The sequence below is a fragment of the Eumetopias jubatus genome, unplaced genomic scaffold (assembly GCF_037043125.1).
Source record: "Eumetopias jubatus isolate StellerSeaLion01/CBP00866 unplaced genomic scaffold, mEumJub1_p1.0 scaffold_10, whole genome shotgun sequence".
NCBI classification, from domain to species: Eukaryota; Metazoa; Chordata; class Mammalia; order Carnivora; family Otariidae; genus Eumetopias; species Eumetopias jubatus.
In genome coordinates, this window is record NW_028274816.1 from 34,663,808 (window position 1) to 34,676,770 (window position 12,963).

Here is a 12,963-nt window from a genome sequence, read left to right on the forward strand (position 1 = left end):
GGCTTCTGCACCAATCAGTTTAGTAAGTTCCTAAGATAGAGTCCCATTTTGAATTTACCCTGGCCATGTTCTCTCTTCAGTTGCTAAATAGAGAGTTCCAGCCATGGTCCCAGCGTCCTCTGTGGACTGCAGGGTTGGATGGGACCTGGGTGAGTAAAGGAGCCGACCCACTGCCCTAGGAGGTACAGAGAGAGAGCCAGGCTATTAAGTAGGACCTGACTAGTCATTTCAGCAGTAAGTGACACCCAGACCAACAAGGAGAATGTGGTCAGCCCTTTCCCCCCATGCTTTTCTGAAAGAGGAAAACAGTAAGATCGGAACACACCGTGGCTGAAATTATCAGGGAGAAGTGGGGTAGCAAAGGCGCCACTTATAAATGTGGGTGGAGTGTAGGGAAGGGGCGGTCTAGCACCCGGTAGAGGCAGGCAGCGCTTACCAGCCCTGGCCTGGGAGACAGGAGGAGAGAGCCCTCCAGAACTCCTGGAGAGCCTGAGGCCAGTGTGGAGAGGGCCACCTGACAGGTGCCGAGGAGACCCTTGGCTGAGAGACACAGCCATCCTCAGTGATGCAGCAGGGAGGGAGAAGAGGGTAATACTTGCATTTGCCTGCCTGTCTTTTCTTCCCAGTGGGTCAAAGTCCGACAGTCAGGCAGCCATCTAATGAGCTCCTAATGGCCGGTGTCCGGAATGGAGAAGAGAGAAGGGTGGAGAGCAGGGAAAGGTCAAAATGGGCCGAAGCAGTCATGAAAGTGCTGGACATAGGATGGCCCATTGAACATGACTAATAAAACAGAACTGTGAATTTCAGAAGACTAAACAATGTACTTCAAACCTACTACAAATGTGATGTTTGATGGCCCATTCCACAGTTAAACTGTGCTGAACTCAAGTAAAACATCCCTTCATCCTCCTAAGAACCTAGGAAATTAGGTGACAGCTTCCATGTGTTGTAGGGGGAGTAATAGACACTTGCTCAAGCCAAGTCCCATTTGCACAACCACAGCTCTCTGACCTTGACACCTGGGGGTGCCTTGGTCTCCAAGAACCTTTTTGTTTCCTCTGGTTCTCACCTTTCAGTGCTCATGACTTCAAAATGGTGGAGAAAATGAGTGTTTGTCTGTTTGCTTGTTTCACGGCAGGGCATCCAGCAGGGTCAAAAGGAAAAACAGTTTGCCCAAGTCTCCACGTCAGGAAGTTCCTGCTGGGGGCTCCCCTCGTTAATCGAGCGCATTGAGACCCTTCTGGTGCTTCGCAGTTGGTGATTCAGGACGAAACACGACTGCTCTTCTGTTTCCTCCCCAAATGCTGTCATTTCAGCACAAAGGAAGCCTGAGAGCCTCAGAAGCTGCATCATCAGAGGGCCCATCCTCCTGTGATTGGCTTGCATACAGACAACTATCAGCCGAAGGCAATTTTCAAAAGGGACTCCATTTCTATGGGGATATTTTCCACTGAGCTGGTTGCTGACTCTCACTTAGTCATTTAAAAATGATTCAAAGGGAAGGAAATAATAAACTTCCATTTTGCCTTTCACCAGCACATCTCAAAACTAAATTAATTCTCAACATTTGTGCATAAAGTTTGTGCCCTGCTAAATGAGTTCCCTCAAGAGTGCTTTACGCATCCTTTCTCACTGCCCCGGCTCACGTACCACAATCCGCATTCTGAACCTCCAGTCTCGAGGCCCTCTCCCTGCTCCCACGTCTGGACGATGGTGTGATGAACCCGATCAGCTACGCCTGTGGCCCTGCTCTCAACCTTGCTTGTGTCCCCTGCTCTTCTCCCCTCAGAAGTGAGAATGTCTTCTCTTTTTAAAGCTTGACCCCTTAGCTAGTCTTTCCACCCTGGTCCATGGGAAACCTGTTCTGGCCTTTGGTTCCTTTCTCTCCATCACCTTTAGGTGTTTTCCTTCTTTTTGTCAAAAACAAACGAACAAACAAACAAACAATAGCAAACCACCACACATGTAATGCCCACCCAGAAAATGAAAATTTTGCTTGATCCCACTTTCTGCTTTTCTTGCAAGGGCTCTCTCATTTCTTTTTTCTTTTTTTTTTTTTTTAATTTATTTATTAAGTTAGCCACCATACAGTACATCATTAGTTTTTCACGTAGTGTTCAGTGATTCATTAGTTGCATAAAACACCCAGTGCTTATCACAACATGTGCCCTCCTTAATACCCATCACCGGGTATTAAGGGTATCTTGTACCTCCCCTCGGAAACCCTCAGTTTGTTTCCTGGAGTCCATAGTCTCTCATGGTTCGTCTCTCCCTCCGATTTCTCCCCCTTCAGTTTTCCCTTCCTTCTCCTAATGTCCTCCATACTGTTCCTTATGTTCCACAAATAAGTGAAACCATATGATAACCGACTTTCTCTGCTTGACTTACTTCACTTAGCATAATCTCCTCCAGTTCCATCCATGCCTCTGCAAATGGTAGGTATTCATCCTTTCTGATGGCTGAGTAATATTCTGTTATATATATGAACCACATCTCTATCCATTCATCTGTTGAAGGGCATCTCGGCTCCTTCCACAGTTTGGCTATTGTGGACATTGCTGCTCTGAACATTGGGGTGCATATAGCCCTTCTTTTCACTCAGTTCTTGATACATCTCCTCACACTGCATACACACAGTCAGCCCTTACTGCAGAATTGCACCTGCTTTTCTAAATGTTCAGCCCACTTCTGCTACTACGATAAGCCTCTCAAAGGCAGCTGGTGGCTTCCTGGTGGTTGTTCCACAGCCCACACTCCGCAGCGTCTGTAGCTTCAACACTGTGGTCCTCCCTCCTTGCCCCAGCCTTGAACCTGCTCCTCCCAGGGCTTCTGTATAGCTCACTATCCAGTCGCTCCTCCTGCCTTGCTCTCTGAAGGCTGTTCCTTGCCATCCTTCCATTCTGGAAAGGACGTATAGCAGTCTGTGTAAGGACATGGAATATGAAGCCCTGTTTCCTTGATCCAACTTCCAGCATTAGTGCTTAGTAGCTGTGTGATCTTAGGCAAGTTACTTGAAATGTTTAATCTTGGCTATGTATCTGTAAAATGGGGGTAATACTGCCTACTCCATAGAGTAGGAATTTAAAATTCATTTAAAACATTTAGAAAAGTCAGGGGCACCTGGGTGGTTCGGTCGGTTAAGCGTCTGCCTTCGGCTCAAGTCATGGTCCCCGGGTCCTGGGATCGAGTCCCGCATCGGGCTCCCTGCTCAGTGGGGAGCCTGCTTCTCCCTCTGCCTGCCGCTCCCCCTGCTTGTGCTCCCTCTCTCTCTGACAAATAAATAAATAAAATCTTTTAAAAAATAAAACAAAAACTAAAACATTTAGAAAAGTCCCTGGAAAATAAGCATTTATGCCATTGATATCAAGCTGGTATTTTTCAAGATTCTGACCTCAGAGCTGTATCAGTTTCCTATTCCTGATGTAACGGATTACCACACGCTTCGTGCCTTTTTATCTTATGGTTCAAGAGGTCAGAAATCCTGGATCCATTTCACTGGGCTAGAATCAAGGTGTCATCCAGGTGCTTCTGGAGGTTCTAGGGGAAAACCTGTTTTCCTGCCTTTTCTAGCTTCTAAAAGATACTCTCATTCTTTGGCTCATGTCTCCTTTTTCCATCTTCAAAACCAGCAGCATAATATCTTTATATTTTTCGCTTTTACTCCCCTGCCTCCTTCAGAAGAGCCCTTGTGATTACTTTGGGCCAACCCACAAAATCTACAGTGATCTTCTCATTTCAAAGTCAATTGATTATCACCCTTAATTCTATCTGTAACTTTAATTTCTTTGCCATATAACCTAACACTGGCACAGGTTTCAGGGATTAGGCTAGACATTGAGACAGACATTGTTTGGAGAGAACATTATTCTGTTACTACTAGCTTGCTACTACAAGAATTATTACGTTGTTTCTTTGGACAGTCATCTGCATTTTTATGGTTTCAACAATGAATTCTCTACAGAAGATTTGTCTTTCTGATTTCATCCTAGTCTGTCTTTACACTGGTCTTATACTACCCCAGCTTGTTGCAAGACGCATTCTCCTGGCTGCATTGAACACAAACACAAATAAACTCATCATAACCAATTCAGTTTCTTCTATTGATGACCTTCCTTCTACAAATGGGCCCAGATTTCTCAATAGTTATTGCAGAATGAGGAATCTTCCTGTCCATTTTGGGTGAAGAGAAGTAAGTAAAAACATTTTGGTGGAGATCTCCACCCACCTGAGTGGAAGGGATGCTCCTTTAAATAGTAACTATTACATTTGCTAAATGTGGCAACTATGAGAATATGCCCCCCAGACCTCTGAACGCAGGGAGCATCACTGACCAGTGGCTCCAGCTGCAGACCCCTGAAGTCCAGCACAGCGTTTGGGCTAAGGCCCTACTTATTATTGGTGAGTTGTTCTCACCAATGACTCAGCAAGGCAGGGATACTAAGACAGACATGTTCCCAGAGGAGTCTTGGAACTCATTTTACAGCTCATCAGGGCTCTAGGACACCCCTCCAGCCTTGCGGTACCTTCCTTCGACTGGTAGGAGACGTCTCTCCAGCCTTCCTTCTGTCTCTCCTTCACTCCAGGCCAGACTTGTATCTCCGTCCGATGGTCCCTCGGGGTCCTCCCATCTTCCTCCCCATTTTCTCTGTCTCCCTAATAAAATCATTGGTTTTTATTTTATGTTTTTAATTTTTGAAGTTTATTTATGTAAGTAATCTCTACACCCAATGTGGGGCTCACACTTGCAACCTCGAGATCAAGTTGCTTGGCCTTCCAACTGAGCCAGCCAAGCACCCCTAAAATCATTGGTTTTTAATCCCATCTTGTGTTGGCCTCTCTTGGATCTGGACTGACACACTAAAGGGTTGAAGGGTCAAGGCCTGATGGTGAAGCCCACCTCCTTGGATTCCTTGGGTTCCAGGCAGACACAGAGAATTTATGATTGCCAATAAGGGAGCACTCAGACAATGCAAACTCCCTGGTGCCAGGAAGAGAGAGTGGGAGGAAAATGAGATGTTTTAGAAACAACAGAGGGATCCGTGAGACAGGACTGCTGTGAGCTGATGTCACGCTTGACATAAATTGACAGTTAATTGACTAGAGATTTTGGAACAGTTCAGCAGGGGTGTGTGTATGAGAGAGGGAATGTGTGTACCCTGAACAGTGGGGACAAAGACACATGCTCGCTTCAGAGCACGTCTCCAGAAAGTCCTCTGCCCTTGTCCACTTTGTTAATCATCACCCCCCACCCCCCTCCAGGCCCAGGCACCGACTGAGGGAGAACGGATTGTTCACTGAGTTTCTAAGAGGAGGAACAATGGGTGGAAGCTGCCAGGAAGCAGTCCCGGGTTCATTTAAAGAGGGCTTTTCCCCTAGATACCTCAGAGCTGGAGGCGCATCTGCCAAAGACACAAGGGCTCTCAGCTGTGGGTGGGAAGTTGGACTGAGCAGCCCATAAAGACCTTCCATATCAGAGATTTTCACGGATTCAACAATCATCAGGGTGCCCTATTCCAGCAGATTTCCAAACATGGTAGATTATCTGAATCACCTGGGAAACCATTAAAAAAAATCCCAAATGTTCTAAATCAAGAGCTCAAGAGAAGGAGGCTAAGAAACTGGATTAAGCTGCAACAAATTCTTTTCCTTGCAATTCTGTTGGCCAGCCCAGTTGGGAAACCACACTATGAAACTGTCCCAGATTTTAGATATACAGTAGTTCATCAGTCTTTTCACATTGGAAACATTTTCTGCTGTCAGGTTCATTTGTTTGTTTTAATGTACTTAAGAGCTTGTACATCAGAGTCTAACAGGAGTGAATTTAAATCATGACTCTGCCACTTACCTCCTGAGCGATCTTGAGTAAGAGATTCAGCTTCTTAGAGCCTCAGGTTTTTGTTTGCTTTTTTAAGCTGTAAATAAAGATGATAACATATCTTCTCCCTAGGTTTACTGAAATGATTGAATTGGATAATGGTAATAGCTAACATTCAGATTCAACTTTCTGCGTGCCAGTCTCTGTTTCAAGTACACGCTTCTTAGCCCATTTATTCCTAAAAACTCTCTGCGTTCTAGGTTCAGCTGTGAATGAATACCATTTTACAGATGAAAAACCCTGAGGAACAAAGAGGTTAAATTACTCACGAAAGGTTGCATAATTAATAAGAAATAGGGATGAGATTTACATATAGGCATGTACCCGGAATATTTTTTAAGGGCTCTGCTGTACTATGTGCATATAAAGATCTTTACCCAGGGTAGAACATACTATGTGCTCAATAACTATTAGCTAATAATATAATCACTGCTTTTATCCTGGGACTTAGAGTGCAGGTGTCACAACTCTCCAGCATCGGCAATATTCCCAGTAGTTTGTTGTGAAGCCAGGGCACTCGTGTCTTCATGTCCTCTCCTTTGTGTGCTCAGCCCTGTCTGGGTAATACAAAAGGCAGCACACACTGAGGCATTAACTTACTGAGACTGGGAACATCAAATTCAAAACCTGTTCCTGTTGAGTAATGTGAATAAGTGGTATTGTTTGCTCTATTTCTCCTAAGTGTTGAAGAGTCCTTACAGAAGGAAAATGTGAGTCCTTTAATCGTAACATTCTTTGCTGTAGGACATGCAGGCATCTAGGGAATGCTAGTGTCAGTATCTTTGAGACTTTAGGAGAACTTTTTTGGAGTATAAAGGAAGGAGAGTTGAAAGGCATCTCTATTATAGCAAAGAGAAATTAGGGGATGATTCATCCTATTCTGTAGGAAAAGCAGAACTCAGAGATCTTGAAATAAGTAAGACTTGGTAGTTTTGGAGGGAAAAAAAAGTACCGTCAAATTTAGGATCTGATGGCTCCATTGAGGATTATAAATGGTGGTTTGATGACTGTTCTATTTATTAGACATTTTCTTAGCTTCGCCCCCTCATTTCCCTTACAGAGAAGTTCTCACCCGGGCCCTCCAGAGATGAGTGCACAGGTTTTAGAGGTGGTCAGAACTGGGTTGAAGACTGCTTTTGCCACTTGCCATATGTGGGATCATGGGCAACACCCTCCCCTTCCTTGAACCTCAGTCTCCTCTTTTCTGAAGTGTTGGTGGCGCCCTTACACACATTTGAGATTTGTTGTGGGACAAATGTGACGACATGTAAGTACCATCTGTGCCTGGGTTAGGACTCAACCAAGCACTCTGTAGGTGTTCATGATGTTCACAGGATAGCACGAGTTATCACCTTGGTACACCTGAGCCTCCTCAACGCCAGGGAACCCGAGTGAATCCCGGCATTAATTTCCATTGTATTTGATGACAAACATTTGACATTTGGTGCAGTGAGAGTGGGGATGCTTTATGGAAAACACCCATTCTTGCTTTCATTTTCATTTTCAAATATCTACCATCCCCACCATGAGTCCAGTCCATGGTCACAAAAGCCCTCAACAAACTTCAGCTTGCCGGCTGATTCAGGTTGCCACCACCCTCAGTGTCAAAAATACCTCAGCCTTTTAGTGCTTTGTCACAGCAAGCACTTTTTTCTTACTCATACACCTGAGGGTCATCTGGAATTTAGTTGATCTAAACTGCTAAGTTTAGCTCTCAGCCATGGATGGGCCTTAGGTCTGTTACATACATGTCTCTCATTCTTCTGGTTATGGCAGAAGTGCAATAGGTAAGAACAGCCTTGGTAACACATCTTGAGCCTCTGCTTGTATCATGTCCAATAGCACCCGTTGGTCAAAGCCAATCACAGGGCTCAGCCCAATGATAAGACCATGGCAAGGGGATAAATATGTACAAATACTACAAGACAGTGAAGAACTAGGGCCCTATGTCACTGTACCATACCTGGGACTCCAAGTCCCCTAGTTCTTTTACATTTTTATTAATTAGTACTGGCAAGTTGTATAAGGCAGACCCAGGTGGTTCAAGTGACTTAGGTCTATCAGAAGATCACATAGATCATGTAAGGAAATATTAGACACAACCTTAACTTGGTAAAATTAAGAGTAATTTGCTTTTTAGGAATCAACACCATCCAGCAAAATGCCTGGTACAAAATGGCTGCTCGGTAAATGTTTATTGAAAGAACAGATGAGTAGCCCAGATGCACTTCTAACGACTGGTTCGCTTGCCATTTTCCCAGAAGCTGCTTTCATTGATCCTTCCACTCCGATCATCACCACATACATAGTTCAGCTTCTCTATCTTAGTTCTTCCTTGGTTTCTTTTTTGCTTTGCCTTTTTCCCTTAAATTCCCCAAGAGGAAGGATTCTATTGAATTAATTAGCCATCTTTCAATCTCCTAGTCAGACCTTGCTGCCCCTTGTTGGCACAAATAAGCCAATAGATAATGGCTTCTTTTAAGGTTGCCCTTCACTGGTTCAATCACAAACATTGGTCAGGAACATGCAAGAAATTCCCTGTGGCTGCATGTCCCGGCAGGGGTCTGTGGGGTTCCACTGTCACACAGAGACTAGAGGACTTTGTGTTGGCTTGTCGCATCCCTCTCTTTGTGAGGGTAACTCTGTCCTGTGGTTTGGAAAGAGACCCTCTCTCCAGCACAGAGAGGTCTCTCTCCCTCTGAAGTATTCATCGCAATCTGATGAACCAGTAGCCCCTCATCTCACCATTTTCTACCCCTGGCTGGTTGGAACCCCATTCCTCCCAGCAAATCATTCCCTGCCAGGACATCGCACTGCCCTGTCTGCTGAAACAGAGCTATTTTTCTTGTTTTTGTTTATGTTTTCGATATCTTGTAGCAACAACCCTCTTCTTTAAATCATTGAAGATTGATGGGGACCCAAGGCAACCGAGCCAAAACTGAAGCAATAAAAGTGCTCTGTGTGTGTGTGTGTGTGTGTGTGTATTTTCTTTTTAATGTAAGGAACTATTTTTAGAAAAAGAGACATATTAGAGGCCTCCATGGTGAGGAATGGGGATTTTCCTGACCGGTCCATTAAGAATGGGGGATTGGATTGTTGACCTCTAAATCTCAGGTAGAGAAATTGCAGGCTGAAGCTATGGGGCCAGAGTGGGAAGAACATGGAATCTCCTAGCAAAACTGGAAAGGTCTAGAAAAAGAGCAAATAATCAAGGGTAAATTCGGGATTACAACTGGATGCTCAATCAGTAAATTGCGGTGTCTCACAAGACAGGAGGTTCTCTGTGCGTGAGAGGTGAAGACAGAAATGACATCAGATGAGGGCATCACAGGTTAAACTGTAAGCTCCTTGAGGCCTCAACTGTCTCATCCCTCTTTATATCCCCAGTGCTGAAGACTCTGGGCAGTACCTTAGTGAGCCCTGAGGACATTAGACAGCAAATTGACTTATTAATTAATTAATTAATTTGGAAGTGAAATCTAGGGAGAGCTTTGCACTTACACAGAAAACACTGACTTTCAAAAATCTATAAAGATGAGAGAGAGGGAGAAAGAAAATGAAGAATGAATGAATGAGTAAATGAATGAATATTGCACCAGTACCTGGAACACGGCAGCGTGAGCAGTTGAAAAGGAAAAGGGTCCCAAGATAGATGAAGCTCCGTCATCCGGTCATATTACAGAGACTTCTCTATTAATGCAGCGTGTGAAGGAATCTCAGCTTTCACGTTATATTCTGGATACAGGGTCATGCCCGCTTCTGTACTTAGCCTAGTTGTCCTGGCTTAACCCACCTGTCTAGAACAGATTTGGTTCCATCCCCCTGCTGGCCAGTTTTCTCTTTAACCAAGTCTTGAGATTTACATTTAGACTTTAGTTTCATCCCTTGGGGTCAGAATGAAACCACCCTTGTTAACCAGCCTGAGATCCTGTTATAGAAATGCTCTCCATCTCCTGCCCTCCGGCCAAGGGCTGTTTAGCAACATTGTCTTCTTTATCCCTCATCTTTTTTGACCAGCTCCCTTCAGTGGCCACTTCCTATCCCCAGGGTTCTGAAGCCCAGACCCTCTTCTGGTCAGGCAGTGCCCTAATTTCAGCTCACCTAGTGAAATGTAATTTCAGCCCTCTTCCCCAGTGAATGTATACTGCGTCACCTCCTGATTTTTCTTCTGTTCTCTGCATCCACTCCCCCCTCCCCTTCAGCAATTTCTTTCTCTCCTTCCCCGATCGCCTGTGGCTGGAAGTCAAGGAGACAACTGCCAATTACTGTTGAATTCAGCATCTCCCAAGTTCGCCTTTGCAATGAATAGCATTTTGTTCTAGGATTCTAGAGAAATACGCAAACTTCATTTCAAGGAGGATGGCATATTCTTCATGCTTCTATTGGAATGAGTCAGCAGGGAAGAAGCAGGAATGCATGTCTGTAGTTCCCACTTTCCTTTGCCCATCAGTTTCCCTCTGTCTTCCAGGTACAGCCCCATTACATGAGGATTCACCTGGGTCCCTCCTGCACTTTTTCAGAATTTTAAGTCACTTGTATGACCATCTAACAAAGGAAACCAAGAAGTCACCGTATCGTCTTTTTTTAATTTATGACTTTCTCATCAGGTCTCAGCCCCAAGGCCCATATATCTGTTGGTTCAAGAATGAAAGGAAGCTTTTATTTCAATGTGTCAGCAGCAGTCAGTGGCCCTGCTCTGAGAATAATTCTGAAAGCATGCTGATCTCATTGAGAAATGGGCAGTAGTGGTACCTACCATAAATAGAGCACGAGGAAGCATTGGTGCCATTTCTACCATGTACATGCCTTTCTTGGTTTGATCAAATCCAGAAGTGGGCACCTGATTCTTCATCTGGGGATTGCCCCATCTTGCACCCTGGCCTTCTGGAAGTCTCTAAGTGGTAACTGGCATTCCATTTCAAAACATGCCTCTTTTTATATCTTCATAGGAGGTTTCAACATAGGTCATTTTTTTTTTTGAGAATTTTAATTGTTCTAGGAATCTCCATGATACCATTATTCCTTCTCTCCTAGTCCACCAATCTCCAAGCAAGAGTGACAACTGTGATGGCCTTGAAAACCTTTCTTAATGAACAGTGGCACCCTCATCAACAATTCATTGTAACAGCACATTCATCTGAAAAACTGATCACACTCTTGATAGGTATTGCGTAGATCATATTTACAATATATATATATATTTTTTACTACTGAGAGACAAAGTTAAGGCAAAGTTTTGCAAAAATCAAATATTTTTTAAAAAATCTAGGTTTTAATATACTTTTGTCTTTATGCAACCCTTGTAAGGGGAAGATGTAGTTTTGATCTAAATTGGGCAACATTATGTTGATTCACCTTCAACTCAGATTTCAACTCCTTTACTTTGTCTACCACCTACCGTAAGACTATCCCACAGTCTGGCTTTCATCTCTTTCCTGCCCCTCTCAAGCCCCAGTTAGCACTTACGGAATCACCAGCCCACTCCAATACCTCACTCCACATCATTTCCAGGTTATAATTTATAAAACTTTTCCTGTGGTATGTGGGTGGCTGAAGTGATAAGAACTTTATCGAGGGACAAAGCCTAACCCGGGGGCGTGGTGATCTCAGTCACCCACGAGGTGCAATGTGATTGAAAGGACTACTGCTGACTTGGACAACAAACATGATAATGTCTATGAGTGGGAAAATTGCAGAAGTTTGAATGCAGCCGATCTCAGCCTTGAACGTAGTAGAGGAAGAAGGGAGGAAAACCTTAAAATTTTCATTCCACCAAGGTAACAAACCCTCTTTATATTCTTATCCAGGATGCAAGTAGAGGCCTGGACAAATTTACTGGAGAATTTTATACTAATCAAAAAGAGTATAGTGAATGAGCTATGCAGAAGTCATGTGAGGAGACCATTCTGGCAGATTGTGTAGTTAAAATCCATTCTCACTGAGAAGGGCGGTAGGAGAGGGGCATGGGGTTTGTAAAAGTCTATTGTGGAAGCAGAACTCCACTGATGAGCCTCATTAAGGACTTCACTCCTTCGTGCTGCAATAGGAAGTGATAAAATTCAGAATTCTATCAGGCTGGGGTTTTCACGGGGTATAGAAGTACGTTCTTGCCCAGACTGTCACAAACTAGCAAGTGTGGATATATCCCCTGTCTCAATTTCAGTGTCCTCATTTGTGAAATGAGGAGCTTGGCTTGGAATCGGTAGTTCTCAAACCTTACCGTGCCTCAGGATCACCTGGGATGCTTGTGAAAAATGTCAACTCTCTGGTCTCTATCCGCTGGAGATTCTGATGTATGCCATCAGGGCTAAGTATATGCATGTATACAACAGAATTTCAGGCTAGCTTCCCAGATAAGTGGGACTTTGTTCTGTACTTGGAGAAAGACTGTCCTAGGACTAGTTGTGGGGCAGTGTGGCGTAGGGTGCAGAACCTTAGTGATGCTTTCCCACGCTAAGGGACCAGAGTTTTGCATTGTTCTAGAACCCTCAGGGTCTCTCACCAGAGTGTACTGGCACTGCCCATCCTGCTGTTCCTTGGATCTGCAGAGCACTTTACACCTTACAAATGCTCACACTTATGACTCTGTCACTGCTGATTTAAATTGTTGCAGGTTTTAAGTCACTGCTGGAGTCTGACTCAGCTGGAAAAATAAAGGGGGGCCAGGGAGAGTGAGGTATGTAAATTGAAACTGTGCAGACTCTAGAAATTGATCTTTGACTTCCTTGCCACCATCGTTGCCAAGCCAATATCCATCATCATTGCCAAGTAGTGTTTGGGGTGATGTTGGAGGACTTTCCCACAAGAAGTTACTTTGCATTAACAACAAACAATTGCAGCCGGATCACTGTCAAACACATGTTATGTTAGACTGTGACTCATAGTTCAGAGGGTGCTGCTGCTCAGCTAGGATTTAGTTGAATGCTTCTTCTCATATCAGGGGAAACGACTGTATCATTGCTCTCTAAGACACGGAAAACAGGTTCCTGAAACAAACACCATAGGAGTGAACATCGGCAGGAACCAGCAAGACAGTTTTCATGAAATGGTCTTTGACAGGTTTATAGTCAGGTGGAATCCCCTAAGGA

At 44.2% G+C, this 12,963-nt stretch overlaps 1 protein-coding gene across 1 annotated transcript in view; it reads left to right on the plus strand.

Annotated features, from left to right (window-relative positions):
- Positions 1 to 12,963, plus strand: part of CDH13 (cadherin 13) — a 1,007,564-nt gene that overhangs the window by 329,428 nt on the left and 665,173 nt on the right. The gene's annotated exons all lie outside the window — the stretch shown is intronic.